A 19,115-nucleotide genomic window follows, 5' to 3' on the forward strand; every position below is an offset into this window, starting at 1 on the left:
GTTGGCGAGATAATTTCAAACGAAAAAAAAAAAAAAAAACACAGAGAGAACACACGAGAACGAGTTACATCCGGCGAGAGCAATTAACGGGGATACGAGGATATAATGGCGAAGCAGCGGAGCAGCGATTAATCCCGAATTGATATACTGTGGATAGGCAAAAAGGGAGGGAAGGAGACCGGTTTGCGCACGGTCAATATTTTAGTCGGGTAGAAAAAGTGGAGGGCAAGCTCTCGTAATGAAATTAAATTTCAAAAGGCATGTGCATGTTCCCTCCCCCCGCATGCGAACGCATTACCAATTGCACCGCGTTACCATTTCCGTTTTCCTCTCTCTCTCTCTCTCTCTCTCTGCCCCCACTTCCCCCATTTATATGCGTATTTTAATTCCATGGTGAACGGGAAAGGAGGAATGGCGAGGAATTAAATAGGAAGCCATTGCTTACGGGATCGTGAAATTACATCGTCCCCTAACTGGAAATTCTATACATTCCGATCTCGAGATATTCGTTTCGATAGCATTTTGTTTCGCGAAGCCTTGTTGCTTCGTTGGATTAATCCTTAGAAATGGGCGCGACCCGTTCGATTGCGAGGGATATCGATCGGGGAAAGATGGAGGAAATAGTGGAAATAACATTGCTGTTGTTGATGGGAAATCAAATTTTCCCCTCGCATTCACTCACATTAAATAATTGCCCAAACTTTTGAAACGTCGTGACGTGATGCAAGTAAGTTGGCCGGAACGAAAATTAATAAACTCACTTTCCATTGGGAAATACGTTTGATAAGCTGGAAGAGACAACGAGAGAAGTAAAGAAACGAGGAGGAAGTAATTTTTTATTTAAATTTGTAGCTCCTCCTGCGATGACTGACTGACTTACTCTCCTCTTACTCTTGTTGGAAGGAGAGAAATTTTTAAACGCGGACCCGCGTGTATCGAGGAACGAAACTATGAAATATGAAACGCGGAAGGAATACGCGGTTGTTTGAAACGCGAGAATCTCTTCACCGGATACGTTTAAATCTTTGTATTTCCTTTTGAACCGTTTCCGTTAAGACAATGATACCGGCCTTTGTTGACTTATATCCACGAGAATTAACGGATAGTGTTATAGCGAAAGAGTTCGAAGAGGGCCGAACGAATCGCATAAACGAAACATAACCTTTAACGTTACTTTAACCGATTCTCTCCTTTCTTCCTTTCGACACGAACGGCAATTAAAAGCGTGTATCTATCTGGTGAAATGGAATGGAAAAAGTAGGTCGAATGACCGGCGGATTCGTGGCTCGAACGTATCTTCGTGCGTGGCTGCCATCGGCAACGTTGTCGTCCTACTTTCTTATCATAATTGTCCCGCCTTAGAGCCTTTTATGATCCGGTAATGCCATCCAATCTGGCGCGATTACTCTTGCAGCAGCCACGAAATTGAACGAATTAAGGCACACGTCTCTGGCAGGGGTTGAAGGAGCTCCACCCCTCCGCCCTTTATCCGTATCTCTCATTTACACACGAGCGCGCGTGTGTGCGGCCCCTCTTTAGCCCCTCAGGCCGTTCTCTTTCTCGCTCTTGTGCAGTCTGGAAAGCTGTACGAGTGGCATAAATTTAATACGGTACACGCCAAGGGAGGTGCCATACGTCCAACCCTGTTAAGGTCGTCTCTCTCTTTCTCTCTCCCTCGAATCCGCGATGCATACACTCTTCTCTCCTCCAAATGCCTCCTCCCTTCCTTTAATGTTAAATTAAATAATTTATCACACGACCTAACCTAATCCGCCCAGTCAACCAACTATGATTTATGCCGAATCGGAAGAGACCCTCGCTAACTCGAATTTATTTGATCGGATAAATGAAGAACGATTGACAGGGGACAAGTAATTGAATGGGAGAGATTAAGGAAACGAAGGATCGATTTGGAACAAGACGAGAAGTGGCAAATGATTAAGCGAGAAACGAAATCGAATTTTTATCTTTTTTTACTTCGTTCGTACGAAAGAAGAATTATTTCTTCTTCGTGAATAACGAAAAATTGTTTTCAATTATTAATCCATTAATAATTTAATTTTTTTAATCGAATATTCTCTCAAGTTCACGAGTCTACGCGAGAACACGTATGATTTTATCTCGTCGCACTTTAAAAATAATTTTACTTTCAACGTTATTTCAATTAACATTTAATAACATTTTCTTTGTTCATTTTCGCGAACATTGACCGTCGTAAAAGTTCGTTGAAACAAACGTTTTTATTTAATCAAATAGTTTTAATCGTACCTCTCTTAATTAAATATATTTTCACGTTAAAAAAAACCAAATTTAAAGCTTGAAAAAACCTTTTACGTTACACTTTCTAAAAAATATTGCATCACTCCTCGTGTTCGCATCTTCCCTTCTTTCCTGTATGAAATAAATAATCCAATAATCAATCGTTTTCCACGATGACACAAAATCAACCACGAAAATCGTCTCGTCGTAAAAATCGAAAGTTATTTAACTTTCTCGCACTCGTTTCTCCCGAGTATCACGTAACATATCTCAATTTCTTCGTACCATCGCGGCGTACCTGTTTGGGAACCGACGAGGTGTTCGGGGAGGGCGCGCGACAAATGGAGATTATTCCATGGCTGCGAACAAGGACGCGACGATTCCTTACGATTTTCCGAGTCGTTGCCGCCCTCCACCCTCGAGATAATCTTTCGCTCGATCTCGAGGATTACCGTTAACGCCCGCGCTACTACCGTTCCTCCGGTTTAAGCCGTCGACGAAATACTCCATCCTCCTCGCCACCCCCTCTGGATGGCCAAGAAAAGAGATTGTCCGAAGGAAGAGAAAAGAGAAAAGGGGAACTGAAGAGAGGACGGTGAACCCTTCACACGCAACCCTCCCTCATGCATTGAAATTTAGTTACGCGAGCTTTTCCCTCTGTAATTGGATTCGTACACCCGCGGAGGATCTCATCTTGGCGGACGAGAAATTTTATCGATTCCTCCCGCTCTCGCGTTAGATCATCTCCTCGAGATTTTTCGTTGTTAATACCGTTGATCGGCGAGGTATATCGTTGGGGGTTCGTGGAGAAAGTTTACCACCCTCCGGGGGCGAAGATAAAAGTACGCGATAATTTGATGTATCGGGGGTGGAACTGGGTGGGATTGGGAAATCTCTTGCTCGCTTGCTTTTGACGATGGAAAATTTATCAGGTCGAAACCTGCTCGCTTTCGGGGCGAACGTCATTTGTTCGTTTTTTTTCTTCTTTCTTCTTTGCTAGAGATAACGGTAGAGAAATATCACGCTATCCATTCGTATTCGAAACGATCAATTTTTATGGAAATATTTTCCAACCTGTTTATTCTCGTTGTTATCCGCTCTCTAATTGCATTAATTGACGCGCAATCTTTCGAAAAGTGAGATTTCCGTACGAAGAAGAATTTCCGCGAGAATATCCCCTCCTCGTTTTGACAAAGGACACGAAACGTAATTACGAGGACGTTGGTTCTCCTTTTTTTTTCGACGATTTAACGCACAATTAAACGCGTAGACTGGTTAACCACGGGAATTCACGGTCTAGTTTCACGGGTCTCCGAGATTCCGAGGTGAAATTTGCTAGAAGGAAGGTGGAAGAGGTTGCGAGGTGATTCGCGGTCTCGTCAAGCGGCGCATCCTGAGATTTCATCCTAAGAATCGTGGATCGCGGTTCTTCCTCCTCGCGAAGATTTCAATTTCACTCCTCTTTCTTTTTCTTCTCCGTTTTTTCCTTTTTTCTTTTTTTTTTTCAAATTTATGGTTTCAAAGAAAAGGCGAAATTCCGTTAAAAATTCATTGCGAGATCGGCTTTTGAAAGGCGAAGCACATTTTCCAAGAAATCTCGATGACAATGAGTTTCAACGAGTCTCTTCCACCGGCCATTAAATTTTCGACTGCGCGCCGCGCTTTTTCACCCTCGGCGCCGTCTCTCTGGGGCATCGCGAGAAATCGAATTAAGCCGTCGTCGTCGTGGACAGGATTTTTCTGTAAGAAAAAGAGCCGGAACCAGGAGAGAATACTTGGCAAAGGGCGGTACGCCGCTAACTGTCTTTAAAGCTTCTCGTCCTCATCGTCGCCGCGGAAATGTTTCTGGAATAACGTTTGCGGTTTTCTTTTGCCGCTTTCTTGCAATTTCCGAAACTGAAATTGCTCATTATTTTTTTAGACCTCGCTCGCAACGGCTTTTTATACCCTATGTATTTCGCATACGTTTCGCTACGTATATTCGTAGCAGGAAAAAAGTCGGAATCGTCATTTTTAGGATAAAATTAATTTTTATTCAGTTTTATAGATTCAAAAAATTTAAAGCTAACTAAATTCATCTTTTTGTATTTATAGATTCAAAAGTTATGCATCTTGCATACGATCGCAAAGAATATGATTCGTGACCAAATCTAACTTTAAACTACAGAATTTTTGGTGAAAATGATTAAACTCGAATCGGATTGATTAAATAAAAATCCAATTTATCTATTTTAAGTAGCATTAGTAGAAGTTTTAAATCGATTTGGAGTTTCAATATACTGCTACTTAATTCGTTATAAGCAGTATTTTGTCGGATTAATCTCTGTTAAAATTGTAGGAAAACTTTGAATCGTTATAACTTGGAAGATAATTACTTTCGATCAAGGAACGGTAGAAGCGCAGATATTTTTCCCTTTAAAATACTTTTTGATTTATTTCGATTTCCCGAGAATTTATCGTCGCATCGTAAAGAAAATAAAGAATAAAGGTAATTTTTAATCGTTCACTCTATTCTTGTCTCTTATTCGAATCTCTCGCTCGCATTTCGTCTCACGTGACATGTCTCAAGAAGAACACGATTCTTCAAAAAACTCGTAGTATACGATTCCTGGAAGCATACGATTCCATTCATAATCGTTATGTTATTCAATTGGGACAAAGAAAAGGATTTATATCCGAAGTTTCGATTCGCTCGAAAATTTCAACCTTCCTCCCAAATTTCTATTTTCTTTACCAGTCCTTCGATCGACATTTTCCCTATTATAATTTATGAACAACGATTCAACTTGTTCTCCCAGTTAACCCGTCGAGATGGAATGCATAGAAGGGGCGTCGATCGAAACGTTTCCCACCCCTTCGAATCGTAATCGTTGAACAGGGCGAGATTACCGATAAGCCTAACGAGGGCCGAGATAAGATCGAACGAATCGTTTCATGCGTTGCGAAACTGGATGTTGGATTTCGCTTCTGTTCTGTTGGTTGGGAAGATCGAACGACATCGGCCAATAAAGCGTGAACGGCGGCCGGATATTACCGGCTTAGAAGCTTTAAACAAAATTAGTCGGCCAGCTCCCAGCGGAGTGGGGGAGGGTTTAAGGGGGAAAATTCGGGGGGACGCGAGGAGAGATCAATTTCACTGTAGTTTCAAAGTGAAGCCTATTAAATTCCGGGGCCGCGTCTCTGGAGAGGCTCAAAGGAGCCTAGCTACACCCTCGCTCTTACCCTTTCCCTCCCTCCCTCCCTCCAATCTCGGCCTCGCTCTCGCTCGCGCACCATACCTCGTATAAACACGAGACTACCACCGCAACTGGTGCAGGCCGCCCAGGCAGAGGCGAAATTTCTAATCGGATAACACTTCGATATAATTGCCTATTGGCTGGGTATCGTTGCCGCTCAACGCCTACCGTTCTTGCACCCTCGTTCAACGCCGATATTTAACATTTTCGCGAATCGAATCGAGTTGTTTATTTCACTTGTTTGTTTCACTTTTTCAAAACAATACGTAACTTTCCTCTTTATATATGTATATATCTGGAGATTTTTCCCACTTATTATTATTATTATTATTATTATTATTATTCAATGATAATTTTGTCACGGATATTTAAAGTTGATCGAAATTGCACGAGTTTATTTGTAATTTTATTATCGAACGGTGCCACCGGTATTATTTCGTGTTTTTAACTTGGTATTTATTCGTTTTCTTTCGTACGCACGCAACACAACGTGTTTTTGTTGTAAACGCGTATTCGTTCAGCCGAATCGATCCGTTTTATTTATCCACTGTCAATATATGACGTAACAAGAATTAGTAGAATGATTCTCGATACTTTTCCTCGCTCTATATCTCCGCTCCCGTGGAGGAACGCACAGGAAGAATTCTGTGTAGAGTTTTTTTTATTTCACCGCGAATTCTACTCGTTATCCACGCAATCGATAATGCACTAATGAGGAGGAATCAATTTTTGGAGTTGAGGAAGAAATTTGTTTGATGCTAGGTGGTTGGGGCACGCCAGACGAACGGAGAGGAGGACTAATAAAGAAGAACAGAAGAGAAAGTGAAAAAGCACGAGGCCGTTAAAAATAACGAGTTCGTTAGAGATAGCCATTCGGGAAGCTTATCCGAACATCCGCGGCCATCGAATCGAGTTCGGCTCGTGGGGCGGCCTGTAGTGATTTAAATTGAGTTACAACGTTGAAGTTTTATTAAAATAAAAGAGGGAGAGAGAGAGAGAGAGAGAAGGTACATCCCACCAGAGAACGAATTTTTCCCCTAATGTCTGAAATAGCCGCTGATTTCAACTCACTTGACTTTCCCTTCGACCGATTCAATTATCTCGTTAATTTTCAGGATTCGAAAGAGTTGGATTAAGGGGTTGGAAAGTGAAGTAGAAATATTTTTCAGCGTATATATATATATATATATTTCCTCAAATATCGAATTTAGGGTCGAAAGTACAATGGAGTAGAACAGAAGGGTTGAAACTTTTCCAAGCACGGATTCGAGTGTCTCGGGATCGGAGGTTGGAAGAGGGTGAAATTTAATACGGTCGTCGTTTCGGTATATCCGTGTATTGTTTGATCAAGGTGGATGATTTTAATCGGCCTCTTTAATTGCCTTTAAGTGGCTCGTTGTGAATTTTGGACATTGGAGCGGATCGAGCGAATATTAAACATCGCGCGGAATTGCGTCGTACTTGAACCATTAACTTTATCTTTCGTAAAATCCTTCTGAAATTGGGACATTAATTAACCCCCCCTCCCCGTTAAAAAGCTCGTCGTAACACCGATAACTATTTGCTTAGAAACTTTTTTATTTCGAATCCGCTCGAAACTAATAAAAAAAAGAAAAGAAAAAGAGGATGTGATTTCACGTAATTCGAGAGAAGAAGGAGAAATGTATAAAACAGAGGGTAGGTTTTAGACGCACCCCGAGAAATGTGGAAACGCGTCGAGTGCGGATCCCGACAGGATTGCAGACAAGTGGAAATTCAAGGAGGCAAGCAGCCGGAAAAATGTGAAGCCGGTCCGGTCGATCGACGCGCTCTTAAGAAGATTACGCTCTCCGCTTCCTCCATCTTCCGGGGAGGATATCTAAGGTAGCTACGAAGATGGCCTGGCCGCAGGAGTATCGTTCAGAGACTTACTGCCTTATGAAACTCACGGCTCGGCCGTGGTGTCTCGATTTCACGCTACACGGACACTCCTTTCACGATCTCTCCGATGGTTTTTTCCCTTTTTTATCACGCGCATCCGCCGATTGTGATCCTTCATCCACGATAAGGTATCCTCGAAAATTGTTTACAGAACGAAAGAGGATCGGTCGATCGCGCTTGGAAAATATATGTTCTGAAAGAAAGAAAGTGTTTTTCAAAATTGGAGATTGAAAAGCGTGGATGATACGAATCGTTGGGCAGAAAACAAGCTCGCTCGATCGAGCCTATCTCATTTGTTCTTCTCTCCTTCGAGGAAGACATTCAACCGTCACGCGAAGAAAGGTGGCGAGCCGAGAGAAAGGGCGTGGATGGGAAAGGAAAGAGATGTGAAAAATGAAAGGGAACGCCGAAGAAACCGAACGCTGATTGCGTTGGCCTTAATCTCGTCCTCCACCCTCCCCCACAGATAACTCGGCCCCTTCCTTTATCGTGGAGCGATCGCACGTTCGTTTCCGGCTCGCGCGTAATCCGAACCGCATCTCGCTTCTTTTTTAAAGTGACCACTACCAGCACCGGCCAGCCTTTCATCCCCTAATGCACGCGTGCAACTTCCATTCGCTTCATAATTTCGCGAAAATAACGCAATATCGCCGAGTGGATCTCTCGAACGACCGACCGCGGCCCACAAACTTTCCTCCGGAATCTCCATTAACTTTTTACGAGATACCTCCGCTCGTAGTGGCTCCTACTTAGAGAGGAGAGAGGGGGGGCGCCACGTAGCCGTAAACTTGGTGATAATCGTTTCCCGGACGAGGAGTTCGAGAGCCGTTCGATTTTAATCGCGATTTTCGACTCCGACTTCGCTTCTCTCTCTCTCTCTCTCTCTCTCTTTCCCTCCTCTTCTCTTCTCGAGTTTAACGCTTTGGAATCAGGGATAATCCTGGAAGTTGAAAGCTGTTCTTCAACCTCGGAATTAAAAGTTGTAGGTAATTGGGTCGTATGTCGAGAAATGTTCGTCCTCGAGAGATTTACATATATACGTATATATGGGTAGATCGAACGTTTATATTATCTCATCTTTTTTCTTAATAGAAAAGTTTAACCGATACGCTTCTTTATTTGGCGATAAATGCGCTTTGGTGGATAACGAATATGTTTAAACGCTAGGTTGCCGACTTATTTTAACCTCAAAGGTTAATTCTGCCAGGAAAATATGACGAGTTTGTTATAGCAAAAAGTGTGCTTTGCGAGAAGCTGGACGATTTTTCAAGCAAGGTAATTTCGTGGAAGGGCAAAACAGGTATCCTTTAACGTAAGGTAATTTTGAATACACATGGCTAGTAGAATTTCTCCTTTTTCAACCGCCCGGCCAAGCTTTAAGAAATGAGAAACAATTACGAGAGACACGGTAGGACCGTGTGCCACGAGGTTTTCTTAACATCTCTGTGAGTTATAATTTATCATGCTTTTACGACGACTCCTTTTAAATTCTCATACGTGGGATTCAGATACGTGGGAAACGAACTCGAGAGAGGGAGAAAGAGAGAGAGAGAAGTGTCGTCGCCCGTGTGATGTTTTAAAATATTCAAGTCCAAATAGAATGGGATGGAATATACATCGCTTCGTGAGATTTCGTACACACGCGTGTTCCGTGTAGATAGAATATCCTTGTGCTAGGGTACGGAGGATACGTGCACAATTTAAGCACAATCTTTACGTTACGTTTCAAAAATTAGCACGTGATATAATTTGGATATTGAGCGACCAGACGAAATATAAATTCTTAAAATGATCAAGCAAGTAAAAACTTTATTCGATCGAAAAGTATTTGCGATCATATACCTAATCATACGTCGTGTTAAATATTCTCTTAACTCGAGACTCATTAAAAAACGAGACAATCGGATCAAAGAAGATGCGAGAAGATCCGAATTTATGTAATGTATTATTGTAATGTATTAACTCTGAATCGATTTATGAATAAAAAGAAAAAAACACGGAAGAATCGTTCCCTTGGATTACATCAAATATTTTTTCGCCCGAACGAATTTTTCCATTCCTCTGTTGATTTTCCGGGTATAGTTAAACGTTGAGTGAAAATCGTGAAAAATTTTCTTCTTTGATTCCGCGATTTCGTTTAAAGGAGCGCGGTGAAAGTTAGAAACGAGAGCTCCGCATCTCCCCGAAGGAAACTTGCGTTTCCAGCCGCGCTCCCAAGTTCCCCGTCATCCATGTGGGTCAACTCAGGTGTTTAAAGTTGCACAACGCTGTTACGCCGGCTCGTCGATGAAACGCCGAGACTTCATTAAAAGTCCGGATAATGAGGTTGGTTCGTCGGCCTCGGGAGTTGCAGATTCTTTAAATTTTTGTTTTTCAATTACTTTGTGTCGTTTTCGAAACTGTTCTCTTTTTGTGGAAAAGATCGAAATCACTTTCGATTTCATTAGACGAGGTTCGCGGTTGAAACCACTGCTATTTTTCATAGAGATCGAGTTATATCATTTCACAGAATACAAAGACCGGTTAGAATCTGCAAATTCACAAATTATCAAGTTTAATCATTTAATCGATGAGCAAGTGTTAAGAAAATTGCACTATTACGATCATTTCCAGATATCTTTTTTCATTTTATATAGAATAAATGATTGGTTAAGTACATTACACAAGCATATACCAATGAAAATTTTCAAAAGTAGAGTCATTTCGAAAATACAAATATCAACTAGAATCTACAAATTGAAAGAAATAGAATTTGTATCGCAAATATAAATTATAAACCATCGAATTCATCATTTAATCGATGAGCAAAATAATTTGATCGATCACTAGGATATCACGTTTACGATCATTGCCAGATATCTTATTTAATTTTATATAAAACAAATGATAAGTTAAGTCATATTGGATAAGATCGATGACACGGCGAAAAACCATTGCTATTACAAATTATCTACGAATTCAGAAATATAGATATATAGAATATAGATATAAAGATGCAAAAATAGATCGTGCGTTTCGATGGAAACAAGCGTTTCTTTTCTTTTTCTTTATTTTACGTTTCGTAATGGTCTGTTTTGCACGGAGAGAAAGCGGGAGAAAAATTCGAGGAGGAGAATAACACGCGAATTCGATCGAAAACGGTAGCAATGCCGGAGCAACGATCGTTCAAGGAACGTGTATCGTTCAATCGCACGCGTTGCAACGAAATGTTACTTTGACCCACGTACGATACCCGCCCCGGCATTAAATTGATAGCCGTAAAGTGGCGCAGCATTCGGCCTGCGAATGTTTTATTTCATAGTTATTCCGATGAAATACGATCCTTATCCCCTGCTTCAAGTGTTATTTCCTCTCCGCCATTAGTTCACAATGCTCAAACGATACTGATAAATGGAATATCTCGTTATAGTTGTGAACTTGAACAGAGTTCTCCAAGCTGGATGCATAACTATATCTATTAGTATTATGATATTTAGGATTATGGAGAACGATAGAGACGATAGACGATCGAACGTTGTTAATATAATTTCAATTTGCAACTGGAACTTCGTCATCGACTCCTCAGAACTTTGGTATTGCGGATATTCGTCGAGAAGACGACGATTATTTTTTCTCACAAACCTCGACAATTTTTAACGACCAATGGAACGTGATTAACTTTTTCAACGTTGGAAGAATTTCGTTTACTCGTGGAACGATAAAATTGCCCACTTTTTCCCCCGATTGAGTTTGATTGCCGAGAAGACGGAAATTATTTTTGTCACGATTCCGCAACAATTTTATAGATATTCAATAGAAACAACTTCCCCAATAACTTTTCAAATTTCGTTCGAATATTTCGTTAGAAGAAATACAAATTTTATTTGTAATATAGCCGCTTTCTCCATTTTGATTATCGAAGGAAACGACGATCGTTTTTTCGATAATTTTCTTTCTTTCTTTCTTTTTTTTTTCGTCACGAATATATTTTCGATACGGCAACGGGAAAAATCACCGTTTCTGTCACGCAATAAAGCGAAATACACCAATATGAACGTGGTACATCGTTGTCTCGTAATCCAGCAATTTCTCCCGAGCCCAATAGCCACCCCCTTTTGCCCCCCGCATCTTATCCCCTCTATCTGCCGATAAGTCGACGAAACGGCAGAATAAACAGCTTCTCTTTACTCCTTCCCCGAAGAATTATCTTTGGTTCCTTTATTCATAGGGGATGCTCCTCCACGATATTCGTCCGTTCGATCGATTTTTTCGAATCTTCGCCGTCGAGTACCTGACAGAGAGAGAGAGGGAGGGAGGCGAGGATCATTGTCTAAAAATCTGAAAGTAGAGAAAGAATCTAGGAAAGGAAGAGGTCGAGCTAAAGGGAGAAAGGTGTCGGTCGAGGGAAAAAGAGGAGGATAAGACGGATCCGTTTTATGGTCGTCTCACCGACTCGGTTAGTCGAAGATTTCGAACAATTCCTCCTACTCAGAGGAAGCGGTATAAAGTATATTTCGTTGCCTTTACCGGCAGCGCACCGAGGATGTAATAAATTTCGAGGAGTCGTCGAGGGTGTAATTTATTCGTGACGATGGTGGTGGTCAAAAAAGGAAAAAAAGGAAAAGAAAGGGAGTTGTTTTCGCGGGAAACAAGTTCAGTAAGATATTATCGCCCCTTAATCATTCTTAAATAACGTAACTTATTTTCGAAGGGATATTGTTAAGCGGCAGAGCTTACTTTATGGAAAGAATCGCGCAACGTCGAGCAGGGAACAAGGCTCGAGAATATATATATATATATATTCACGAGGAGGATGTTTCTCGAGGAGTGGGGGCGAGGGAAAAGGAGCGAGTAGTATTCGGCCGTCCAATGTTTAAAATTTATTAAACACGTAATGGAGTTTCGTCGCGGATAATGCTTTGAGTAAATGAAATTGGCAATTAAGAAAAGCTCTCGGTATCAATTTTCCCGGCAATTTCAACGCAACTTTCCCAGCAAATTACTTTCTTCCCCTATTAAAAGGACCTTTTATTCTTTTATCCCACTTTCGCCTCACTTTTTCAAGGATTCTTCGGTGCCGCTTTCAATCCTACGATGAGATGAAATCGATGATTTAAAACTAATATCCCTTATATATATATATATTTACTCTCTAACTTTATTTCTCGCTAGCTTTTCGATACTTACACAAAGGGAGGATGCGTATCGGAGGAAGGATTGATATTATATTGCGATAAAAATTGGGGACAACAGATCTCTAGTACCTTTCTGTATCATCGAAACAATAATTCTTTCTAATTAATTCTTAAAAATCGTTATCAAATCCTTTTGCCGCAACATCCTCGAGATCTTCTCCTCCTCCTCGTCCTCGAAGAGAATTTTCGGGGCGGAAAAGGCAAAAATTGGAAAGTCGTGCCAAATAACTTGTCCGATTAATTGTTCCGCCGATTGAACATGGCCTACGCCCCTCGTCCCCGGTTAACCCCCGGCTAACAACCCCTGTATCGGTTGTAAACGCCGGTCGGTCGGTCGAATCCGAGCGAAATCCGAGTGGCAAGGCAGGGGGGCCGGTCGATAAATCAAGGGCCTGGATAAATCAAATCGGCGGAAGGGTGGAGAGAAAATGGCGTTGGGTTCCCGTTGCGCGGCCGCATTTTTATACGTCGCCGGCCGACCGAATAAAATTCAATCAGGCTTGGTTTTCGGGGGTGGCGCAGATTTTATAATGCCCTGTCGCGGATCCGCGTTTCGCCGATATCCGCTCCGTTTCGACCGATTTACCGCCGCGCACCGCGGCTCGCTCCATAAGCTTTCCCATAACTGATTCCGCCCCTCCTATATTTCTCGATTTGCTAATTGAAAATAAATCTGCGAGATAATTATTGAAATTGTTGATTGGACGCTTTCCAGTTTTTTTTCAGAGTATTTATTATTTCGGATCGTGCAAGATTAAGGATAAAGATTAAACGAATACGATTCTTTTTCCAGAAGTGGACGTGGATAAGGGCGAATCAATGCAGTTCTATTATTTCGTATTATTTGTGGTATCCCTTGGATATCAAATCGAGCGAGATAGGTTGAGAGAAGAAGAGTACAAACAAGGCCTCAGGAGAAATTCAAGGAACCACGTTTAAGTGTAAATGATGATGTGATTCTTAAACTTCTCGTTAATGTATTCGTTAATAATTGTTGTCAGTCGTCCAATTGTTTCAGCTTTATACTTAATCTTACGCGATCCAAAATAAACTTAATATCACAAATCTGAAGGAGGAAGAATTTGAGCAAATATTAGGAATATAATCATTTTAAAAAAGTTACACATTATCGATTAGAGATTTAAGAGCTGATTATAAGATTCGCTTCGATAGAAGTACTTTGTTAAAGGATGAGACGATCTTTTCGGAAAATGGCGAATAACGAGAAGAAAGAATAGTAAATCGGTGACAAAATTGCGTGGCGAGGGGCAGCCTCGCATCGGTTTGGCTCGATACTTTACGAGAGGAGAAAGCGATCATCTGTGAATCGGATAGGATCGCGTCAAAAGGTTGAATCGAATTCCCCGTTAATTGGCAGAAGTAGCGCGCAAACTTTTATTTCCAACAGGTCCTCTCGATCTGTTTATCGTGGAAAACTGCTAAATATAAACGCGTGTGAGCGAAACTCGGGAAACGAGCGCGGACAGATATAGATATGGATATAATAGTGGGCGAAAGGATCGAAATCGATGGTGCTTTGCGATTTGCCGTACTTGCTGCGACAAGCATCCTCGAAACTTTTTTCTCCCTTTTCCTTTCTTTCTTCTCTCTTCCTTTTCTTTCTCGTTCGCAATCTCGAGATACGTTGCCCGCAATCACTTCCCGAAGGATCGGTTTAACGCGATTCGATTTAACAAGATAGTAGCCTAAAAGGATTTCACGCGATACAAGTTGCACAAACGTTTTGAAACGAGAACGTTCGATAACTTTCCTGTCGAGGAAAAGTGCTATTTTATTCACCCCGCGCGTACACCCATTCAGTTATCACGAATGGCTGGATATAAATGACCGTTTGTCCGATCCAATGATTTATCCGTACCATTTGCCACCCGACTAAATAATTTGCCGTGTTATTCGGCAACGAATAGTTGGCAAATAATTGAGCTATACTTGATCACTTGGTCGAGCGATCGAGAATGTGACCAATGCAATGATCAATGACGTGTATATTCGCACTTTTTTATTCTATTTATTCGACCGTAATGCGAGTTTAATTTTCAAAGTCAACGATATATAATATATAATCACGTGTACGTTATTTGTCGAGTGCGTTTGTAACCGGCACTAAGAGGGTTAAGGAATTACGTATTTTCGCGATATAGGGATTCGCCGCGTTCGGATTTCCTCTCGAAAACGGTCAACGTTAATACGCGTAACATCATCACCGTGGCAAAGTACCGTTCATTGGGTTGAAAAATCCAATAAATATCGCGCGTGAATTCCGGCAAATTAACGAAAGTCACGGCTTTTAGTCAAAAACGTCAACTTGTCAGCCGTTAATGACGTTCAATAACGGAGGCGATTTAATCAGGATTTATCCGGTTGCTCATCTTTCAATAAAAACTCGCCGATTTACTCGCTCGAGATACAATGGAATTCCATTATTCGGCTCTTGGGAAAATTGTAAAATATAATTATCCGGTTGATAATCGTCCGGGTCAACAAGCGACGCTTTAACGAACCGGCCGGCTAATTACCGACGATCCCCGGCGATTAATGATTCGGCATAGGCATGTCGAATGTTGTTGTCCTGGGTTTCATTTTATAAATATCCGCGTACAGACGATGATTATTCCGATTTTTTCCACCGATAAACGGGATGGAAAAAATCGGCGTGTCTTCGGGTCAAAAATCAACGATCGAACGAAACGTTTTTAAACCTCGAGGGTTGCAGCAGAGTTATTTCCACGGTATTCGTTATTTCGTGTCAACGTGTTACACGAGTAAGCAAACAACGATATTGCAACAATATTGCGTTTCTTTAACTGGTGGGATAACAAGGATTATCGATTGTCTCGAATTAACCAACGAATTCGAGTCTGATACATCGCGAACAAAGATTTTTTTTATCAGATATGATTGTGTTATTACACGATGTTTTGATATTTGAGAAAAATGCAAGAAAGAAAACTCCTTTCTTCATTTCGTCGCACGATGGCTCGAATAATTGGGCAAAATTAATTTCGAGCTTATACGAGATTTAATTTTTAGAAAACAATATTGTTTCATTAAAAATATTTATACAACATAAAAATATAACTAAGTGTATAAAAAAAATTAATATTGCATAGAATTAGAATAAAAAAGAAAACACATAGTGATGAATATATAAGAAATATATAAATATACAAATATATAGAAAAAATAGGAAGAAAAATCAACAAATACTTGAATAAAAATGGAAAGGACAAAACAAAATTACATATTTTTTTAAATATGGACTATAACATTAAAAAATACACTCACAATCAAAAATTTGAATCTGAATCCTGAAAACAAGAGAGGCGATTTAAATTAAAATAGATGTTTTAAGATGTTACATCCATTCAACTATTGAAATATGATTATCAGTTATCCGATTATTTGTCTGCCTATTTACACGCGTATTTTGTTTAATCCGTAAACGTTTAGAAAAAGGATTAAAAATTTTAACGTATAAGAATTTTGATCATTACACATCACGACACATATTAAAACAATTCCTTTTTTTTTCATAAATTTTTAAAAATCAATTTTTAATATACATTTTTCGATTCGATCTTCGGAGTTTTCGCAATTTGAGTTTATTAAAAGTGGTGAGCTGAGAATAAAAATGAACAATGGATATAGATGGATAATTAATCCGAACGCGAGGAGACAACGCATTCTAACGTTTGTAGGAGGAATTCGCAATGACGTGATCGCGGGGGGTTAATTAATCGGAGGTCGATTAAATCGGGTTTTCTCCTCGCGAAGCGGAGCCACCCCTTTAGCGTCTTCAATTACGTAACAATTACGGCTGGCCGTATTTCACGGGGCGCCATTAGCCGATCCAGGATTCCGGTTTACATACGAGGAAGGCGGACAGTCGTGGCCCGTGCTCGAGAAAATAGTCATTTACCTCGGCGCGCTCGTATTAATTGATTCCGGCTGTTGCTCCCCCCGGGCGGTTAATTAATCGATCCACCCCGATAATCGCTGACGATTTTTCGTCCTGTTCGGAATTCAACCGCGCGCCACCGTGTCCCACCGGCCCTCAAGGGATAGATGGTTATTTGTTCGCAGCTCGGAGGATGGTTTTCATTCAACTAACCGATATCCCGACCACCGAAGTAGAAAATTAAGTAAAAATTTATTACGAAACGGTTTTAAATAATAATAACGATTATCAAATTACACTTCTGCTTGAATTTTTCTTTCTTCGAGTTTCGTTATTGATTGGATAGTAGAGCAATGAGTTAACGTATAATATTTTAACAAAAACGTTAAGAAAAATATCTAGAGACGTAATAACGTTCGATCGCGATTTTTTCCTCGACGTAATTCTGCATTCGTTTTAGCCGAATATTTAATTTTTTAAGAAACAATAAAATGATGACGTTTCAAAGAGTATTTCTTTCTTACACGCTCGACGACAATTTTGGAAAGATTGGCAACTAATTATTATTAATTTTCTTCTCCCTCGAGAATAGAACAGCACTCGAACAGATAAATTGTCATCAATGGAATGGATTATCGCTTCGGAAGGGAATGGAGAGAGGAATGCAATCGCACTTGACAGAGAGAGCGCGATCAACAAGCGGTCCATTGAGAACCATATTCGAGAACGAAGGAGGAACACGTTACACGACGTGATAATTTTCTAGTGTTTTTTCAACCTAGGAGAAAGAGGAAAATTTAAAGAGATTTATCGCGCAGTTTTCGTCGAAGGGAAGAAGCAAGGATCGGGAGGAAGAGAAAACGTTTCCTTGATGACGAATAACTCGTATCATGGAACATCTCGTCATGGAAATTTCTACAAAGATTACATCCACGCTATATGTAGATTCCTTTCGATATTCCATTCCCTTTAACACGCAGGAACGATGAAATTTATTTTTACTCTGCCCGATTAAACGGCAAAACGAAATTAATGAAAGTCGAGAAGCAACCGATCCGAAATTAGATTCTCGAGGAGTCAGCGGAAACGGAGGATCTCGCGCGGTAGTCCCGCAGCAGCTTGGGCAATCGAACTAATGCCCTAAAATACTCGGGGTGGGAGTGGTCGCTCTAGGATTCGGTGCAATTAAGGACAATGGACGTTTGGAGAGGAGCGTTGGATGGTGAAGCACTGGCACGCTCGAGTCGAGGCCTTATCCAAAGATAAATACGTTATAATTCTCCGGGAAGGGGAATGGATGAAAATCCGAATTGGAGAGAAGAAAGGGGTCTCCAGCTCTGAAGCGGAAATTTGGAGGCAAAGTTGGACTGGGATACGCATCGAGGAAAGCAAGCGGGGTTGGATGGAAGACCTCGTTGGTGCCTCGTTGATCGTATCTGAAAGCCAGAGAGGGGAAGGCGTTGGAATTTCACCTTGTGCTCGTGTGGAATATCTAGTGGCCAAGAACAACATTGGATTGGCTCCTTGGGGACACCGATCCGTGGTTGTTCGTACAAACAGGAAATGGAGGATCGCGATTGCACGAATCCGATCACGGAAAGCCCAGAGATTTTTCTTCCGGTTCAACCTTGGATTTAGAAGGAAAAAGAGGAAAGTAGAAAGAGAGAGAGGGAGAGAGAGTATTCTCGTCTTTCTGAATCGACGTTGGAGGAAATTTTTGGGGCATTCGACGAGCGTGAAATTGGGGTAATGGAATGAGAGGAGATGGGTGTCCCTCGTTTAAGTATCGCCGGAATGGGGTATACGATCTTCGAGCGATAAAAGGCGGTGAAGACGAAAACGAGGCGTAACGAGTTGCGTCCTTGACACTCACGGTTCCGACCCAGATTCACCAGTGTCCTCCTTTTTTCCTTCCCCCGCCATCTCTGTCGGAATACCATCCAAATCCAACCAAACTTTGTCGCTCCTTCGATAATAAAGGCTTTTAAAAAATATATATATAAAAATAAAAATCGAGAAAATGAAGAAAACGACTCGAGTCAAAAACTGATGAGAGATAACCACGGATAGATGTTCAAATCCAAACGTTCGTTCGAAATGGTTTTTCGAAAATGGATGGATAAAATCGTTGAAGAGGGGATCGTGTAAGGAAGGAAGGGTGGTAACAGCGTTGGCATTGCGGCAAAAATCGGAGGCGAGGAAAAAGTGTTGGAAGGAGGCGAGGTCCGGTCGCGGGCAATCTTCGAGGAGAGTGGATAACCTCGAACCTCGACGCGACCCACTTTCCATCGAGATACAGAAGATGGAGGAGAGCAAAGAGGGGGAGGAAGGGAGAAGGAGTCCACGGGGAGAAGTGCCAGGTCGGCGCGTTAACTCGGTGAATAAATTATCCAAGGAGGTCGCGATGGTATTTATCGTGCCACGTGTCGCGAAATCATGGACAACTTGTGCACGTAGCGATCCCGACCCGACGATATTTCGACCGTTCTTTGAAACGTTCGATTGACCAAGTGGTCGACGTATGTATGATTCGTCGTCTCTCGGCTTTCTTTAAATCCACGACCAGCTTGCGCGATCTCGAACCGATGATACATTTCGATCGTTTGA

At 41.3% G+C, this 19,115-nt stretch overlaps 1 protein-coding gene and 1 long non-coding RNA gene across 8 annotated transcripts in view; one reads left to right on the forward strand and one right to left on the reverse strand.

Annotated features, from left to right (window-relative positions):
• The window catches only part of LOC108004171 (neuroligin-1), a 240,568-nt gene that overhangs the window by 55,323 nt on the left and 166,130 nt on the right, over positions 1–19,115 (reverse strand). The window lies entirely within an intron of this gene.
• Positions 1–19,115, forward strand: part of LOC114577871 (uncharacterized) — a 131,041-nt gene that overhangs the window by 35,935 nt on the left and 75,991 nt on the right. The window contains exon 5 of one of the 5 annotated variants that reach the window (XR_009831152.1): positions 6,258–7,661. The exons of the other annotated variants lie outside the window; for them this stretch is intronic. This is a non-coding gene — a long non-coding RNA (uncharacterized LOC114577871). Of the gene's footprint in view, positions 1–6,257; positions 7,662–19,115 lie in introns of those variants that run through there. 5 annotated transcript variants of the gene reach the window in all.

This window comes from Apis cerana, linkage group LG9, assembly GCF_029169275.1.
Source record: "Apis cerana isolate GH-2021 linkage group LG9, AcerK_1.0, whole genome shotgun sequence".
Lineage (NCBI taxonomy): Eukaryota > Metazoa > Arthropoda > Insecta > Hymenoptera > Apidae > Apis > Apis cerana.